We start from the raw sequence: 6,632 nt of genomic DNA, 5'->3' as shown, positions 1-6,632 counted from the left end.
AAACAAGAAAAGGCCTACAATCGAAAAGCACCTGCTGTTCCTTTGCTGCCAGGAGATATAGTTCTCAAGAGAAAGAGAAGACATCATAAACTTTACAATCACTGGGAAGAAGAACCCTATACTGTGTTACCATCGACGCTTAGCAATGAAAAGACATGCCGTATCAGCAAGGATGGAGGGAAAACAACAGCTGTCGTTTCTAGAGATCGCCTAAAGAAATGTCCTGAACAACTAAGAACCCCTGAAGAAATTCCCAACCCTTTGCCAGTTCAAGAACCAAAAGAAAAGATGATCCATACTGTACTTGGAGATTTTCCAGCAAGTTGGCCTCAATACAATGGAGCAGTAGTTATTCCAGTCATTACATTCCCTCAATCTAGAGAAGTAAGAGAACCAGAAGAACCTGTTCAGAACCTGGAAGAGCCAAATGTCGCTGAAGCAGAAGACCATGCATTGGTATCAATACCCAGTACACCTATTATTCACATTGAGACACATACATCGGGTGGGAGGACACAACCTCAGACAGATGACAGTATAGTACTGCGTAGATCAACCCGCAGCAACTTTGGTCAGCTCCCATTACGCTATAGAGAAAGTACAGTTTAGTTCAAAGTGACGGTATGAAATGTAATGTTTAACCTGTTTACAGTTAAGTAACGTTTAAGTGAAATGTGCCCACAAGGACTATTGTGAGACCTCTTTAAAATGTTTTCTTTACACTAGTTCACGTGCATTTTAAAAAAATGGACCACCGGTTATGAACTGGCTTTAACCACAAACTTTTGCATTGTAAAAAGTTACCTCCTTGGTATCAACCACAGAGTCTGCCTGTTGAGGGGCATGGCTCTGCACCAACAAGGGGGCACGCCTGTTTATGGGGCCTTCCCTCCAACACTCGGAAGCGGGTACGCCTGTTTATGGGGCCTACCTTACACCACTCTCCTCAGGAGAGGAAGATTGGAGGAAAGGTCTGGGGAATGTGATGGCCCAGCCCTGGTCACCAAAAGGACCGGCGACCTACCTCCTGGAGGTTTTTGGGTGGGGGTTCGGACATGTGGGTGGTTGGTGGTGGAATGGTACCTGGTATGTTTAAATGTAAATAATTGCCCCTGCGTGGGAAAAGTTTGTATTTACCTTTTTCTCTTGTCTTTGCAGCCCGAGGACGTGCTGATGATAACTAAGGGGGAATGTGGCGCCCCTGACCTGGTCAGGCACCACAGAGTATTGCACCCATGCGGGGACAATGCCTCCAGGTAATCTCCAAAGGCCAGGATGAGGTGCACACACAAACACATAGTGACCAGGTCTCCCACATCACTAGAGGGGACCCTTGGGTAGCCAGTAGGGGTTAACTTTCAATTCCCAGCAAGGGGTGTGCTCAGAGGCTGGTTGCTAGGAAGCAGGGCAGAGAGGAAGGAGGGAAGTCTAGAGGAAGAAGTTGAAGTGTGTGGAAGGGAGCAGAGGAGCTCTCGTGTCAGACAGGTCCTGAGGAGTGCAGTAGCTGAAAGCGGGGGAGAAAGGAGTACCGTGGGTCGGCCTGAAAATCATCCAGAGAGAAGGGTGGCTGAGTACGGAGATCCCGGTATCCGAGCACACAAGGGGAACTAGATCCCCAGTACAGGCAGCAGATCATCCAGAGCTGCTTAACCTACAGGTGGGGGGGGTACTTCATGCCCTCACCACGACTACACAGAGCTTGAGCCAAGCAGCAATCACCAGGCCCATAAGGGGACAGGGCCAGAAGCCATCCCACCAAGGCCACGCTGCCGGCAGACGAGCCAGAGAGAGAGGGGAGCAGGGTGGTAACAGCTTCCCTGGAGGGGTCCTACCACGCTTCAAGCAAAGGATCCTCCTAAAACAGAAAGAGTGCAAGGAAGGCGAGTGGACAGCTACCCTCAGAACGGCCTCCTGGAATTCCTGGTTCAACCTGGTTATCACAGTGTCGCCCGGGCATCTCACCGTGACCTCCAAACAGTGAGTAAACACGTTGAAAGACTTCTTGGACTGTGTTTGAGTCATTCTGCGACCTGTGGTCCCACACACATACACCGGGGCCTGGGGCTTGCCTCACTCTCAGGGGGCTAATATACTGACTGCACCCACCATCAGCCCCAGGCATCCCTTAACCTGCAGTGGCGGTCCGCACTGACCGCAATTCTGAGAGTGGCGTCACGACGTATCCCAAAACGAAGGTTCCCTACCTGTGACCAGACCGTCCCATCCCGTGGAGTCCCTAAGGGTAATACCCTGCTGCACCGCACCTGAAGGGCTCCACAGATCCAGCGGATCCCAAGGCCGAAATTTAAATGGAATATTCTTCTTGATCTTTTTTTAGATTGTCCAATCAGTGGCTGTAAAACAGTTGGTTGAAGCTGGATCTAATCTGCTTGTGTCTCCACAACTGACTTCGATGACTTTTCACGTGGTAAGTAAACTATAAACAATTGTTAATCAATTAATTGCTGAGCAGGGAAGGAGAGTGAGGGGAATAATATATCAATATATATATTAGGGTGTGTCCGACCATAGGACTCACATTTTAGGCCGTTACGGGGCCTTACATTATGATGGGGCATTCCAGAGCCCATACTTGGGAACAGCGGTAAGACTCACTACCAATCCACAAGATTGATACCTATCCTTTGGATAAGAGATAATTTTAAATGTTTGGAATTATGATATAATCTAACATTTATGGCCACCTTAAAAATTCTTGTTCATAATATTTAGAGATATATTAGATGCCATGACTGTCTATTGCTTTTCCAAGTGTGCCATAACAGTAATTGGAAAAAGCATAGAATTAAAGATTTGTTCTACAAATTATATATTGATGGCCTATCATTTGAATAAGTCACATACCAAATTCTAGATTAGAGAGAGTCCAACACTCAGCACCCCCACAGATCAACTGTTCTCATTGCCAGTGACAAACGGATGGAGGTTGTGATGCTAGTTATGGGGAAATACCATGTATAAGGTCAACAGGGAAGGGAAACCCTGTGTTTAGGGAATGGGGAGATGGTGACCCCTTACTAAACTTTCTCCTGGTTCCTGGCTCCCTGGACACTCTAGATAGGTTCTGCACCTATGCGCCGAGCAGGATGCCTGGCCCTGGCTAACCCTGAACTGGGCCCTAGGTAAGGAACGGATGAGATGAGCGCTTAGTCAACACTACTAAGTTTTAAACAATACGCAAGGAACATACACAGGGGAAGTGAACAAACAACTTATCTCCAAGAAGACTCAGGGACAGGAACAGCAACAAACAACAATGTTTCTTCAGATGAATACAAGCTGACTGCTTGCATCCAAGGAATGCAACTATCACCAGCAAACACCAAGGGGAAATGTGGATATTTAAGGACACTAGGTTAAGTGATGATAATGATGATGATTAACAGCTGAAAGGTGAGAATATCCTAAAAGGAAAGGGATTAACCCCAGGCAGATAACATACATAGGATACCATTTGCACTACAGCAGGAAGAATAGAATGTCAGGGAGTAGTTTGTGTAGCCAAACACTGCGACCTTCTATAGTTGGTCACCACAGGACTGTCTGTCAACTGTGATACACCTGTGACAGTCCTGAACTGAATGGCTCTGACTACCGTGTAGTGGCCGCTGCTGAGTACCACAGATTTTATTCATTCATTCAAATAGTGGTGGATCTGCAGTGTCCTGCAGTGACTACTACACATTTGATGATGGTGTGCTGTTCAGCTCTGCAACTGTTAACAATCAGCCATTGCCGCTACTGAGAAGAGCTGATCGGTGAGGGTGCCGGGGGTCAGACCACTACTAATCTGATATTGTTAACCAGTACTTACAATAGGTCATCAATATACTAGTCATAAAATCCTTTAAGTCTTGATCTGGTTGACCTAGATTTCACAATATAAACTACATGATTAAAAAGATCACGATAGGGATGGTGTACGTAATGTGTAAATCTACGTCAGACTGATGGTATGCTCCTCAAGTGGAAATCAGCATTATAGGAGTAATAAAATGCTGATTTTAATATTAGCAGGGAAACTTTCACAAGAGGTTGTACAACCATTCATAAAATAAGTACACCAGCCTCAACAGGAGTAAAAGATCTATTTAACTGAATATGCACTTTATAGAGTGAAATTCGATGACTGTTCCACTTCTCAGGTATTTTATATATTATCATAATCATTAACAGAGTAATTCATTGTGGAAGCTGAAATACTCTGATACACAGGGTAGGACCATAGGTATAAAGGGTGAAGAGGTAGAAATCTGTAGACTGTGAGCCCTCGCGGGCAGGGTCCTCTTTCCTCCTGTACCAGTCTGTGCCTTGTTTTGATCATGATTTTTGTACTTGTCCTTATTATGTATACACTTTTCACATGTAAAGCGCCATGAAATAAATGGCGCTATAATAATAAATAATAATAACAAGCACAAAAGCCCTGCTGTGTGAGAGAGGGCAAAGGTTCCTTGCATAAGATGATACCTGTATGACAAATAAGTCATGGTAGCTGGGGTCCCTCTTATGAATTTTGCCCAGAACATTTCATGTAACCCAGTAACACAAGGCTGTAGGAAATGTTTCCATATCTGCAGAATCTCCATCTGCAGATCCCAAGGCAGTTTACCTGGTGAATGAACTGTGTGGAGCACATGGGCTACAGGTTGCCATAAACCAGCAAGCATTCTGACTGCACCTATATCAGGGGCTCTGACTGCACCTATATCAGGGGCTCTGACTGCACCTATATCAGGGGCTCTGACTGCACCTATATCAGGGGCTCTGACTGCACCTATATCAGGGGCTCTGACTGCACCTATATCAGGGGCTCTGACTGCACCTATATCAGGGGTTCTGACTGCACCTATATCAGGGGCTCTGACTGCACCTATATCAGGGGCTCTGACTGCACCTATATCAGGGGCTCTGACTGCACCTATATCAGGGGCTCTGACTGCACCTATATCAGGGGCTCTGACTGCACCTATATCAGGGGCTCTGACTGCACCTATATCAGGGGCTCTGACTGCACCTATATCAGGGGCTCTGACTGCACCTATATCAGGGGCTCTGACTGCACCTATATCAGGGGCTCTGACTGCACCTATATCAGGGGCTCTGACTGCACCTATATCAGGGGTTCTGACTGCACCTATATCAGGGGCTCTGACTGCACCTATATCAGGGGCTCTGACTGCACCTATATCAGGGGCTCTGACTGCACCTATATCAGGGGCTCTGACTGCACCTATATCAGGGGCTCTGACTGCACCTATATCAGGGGCTCTGACTGCACCTATATCAGGGGCTCTGACTGCACCTATATCAGGGGCTCTGACTGCACCTATATCAGGGGCTCTGACTGCACCTATATCAGGGGCTCTGACTGCACCTATATCAGGGGCTCTGACTGCACCTATATCAGGGGCTCTGACTGCACCTATATCAGGGGCTCTGACTGCACCTATATCAGGGGCTCTGACTGCACCTATATCAGGGGCTCTGACTGCACCTATATCAGGGGCTCTGACTGCACCTATATCAGGGGTTCTGACTGCACCTATATCAGGGGCTCTGACTGCACCTATATCAGGGGCTCTGACTGCACCTATATCAGGGGCTCTGACTGCACCTATATCAGGGGCTCTGACTGCACCTATATCAGGGGCTCTGACTGCACCTATATCAGGGGCTCTGACTGCACCTATATCAGGGGCTCTGACTGCACCTATATCAGGGGCTCTGACTGCACCTATATCAGGGGCTCTGACTGCACCTATATCAGGGGCTCTGACTGCACCTATATCAGGGGCTCTGACTGCACCTATATCAGGGGCTCTGACTGCACCTATATCAGGGGTTCTGACTGCACCTATATCAGGGGCTCTGACTGCACCTATATCAGGGGCTCTGACTGCACCTATATCAGGGGCTCTGACTGCACCTATATCAGGGGCTCTGACTGCACCTATATCAGGGGCTCTGACTGCACCTATATCAGGGGCTCTGACTGCACCTATATCAGGGGCTCTGACTGCACCTATATCCGGGGTTCTGACTGCACCTATATCAGGGGCTCTGACTGCACCTATATCAGGGGCTCTGACTGCACCTATATCAGGGGCTCTGACTGCACCTATATCAGGGGCTCTGACTGCACCTATATCAGGGGCTCTGACTGCACCTATATCAGGGGCTCTGACTGCACCTATATCAGGGGCTCTGACTGCACCTGTATCAGGGGCTCTGACTGCACCTATATCAGGGGCTCTGACTGCACCTATATCAGGGGCTCTGACTGCACCTATATCAGGGGCTCTGACTGCACCTATATCAGGGGCTCTGACTGCACCTATATCAGGGGCTCTGACTGCACCTGTATCAGGGGCTCTGACTGCACCTATATCAGGGGCTCTGACTGCACCTATATCAGGGGCTCTGACTGCACCTATATCAGGGGCTCTGACTGCACCTATATCAGGGGCTCTGACTGCACCTATATCAGGGGCTCTGACTGCACCTATATCCGGGGTTCTGACTGCACCTATATCAGGGGCTCTGACTGCACCTATATCAGGGGCTCTGACTGCACCTATATCAGGGGCTCTGACTGCACCTATATCAGG

Source organism: Anomaloglossus baeobatrachus, chromosome 3 (assembly GCF_048569485.1).
Source record: "Anomaloglossus baeobatrachus isolate aAnoBae1 chromosome 3, aAnoBae1.hap1, whole genome shotgun sequence".
Classification (NCBI taxonomy): Eukaryota; Metazoa; Chordata; class Amphibia; order Anura; family Aromobatidae; genus Anomaloglossus; species Anomaloglossus baeobatrachus.
The sequence above is the reverse complement of the archived record's forward strand: the minus strand, read 5'-3'. Positions refer to the sequence as shown.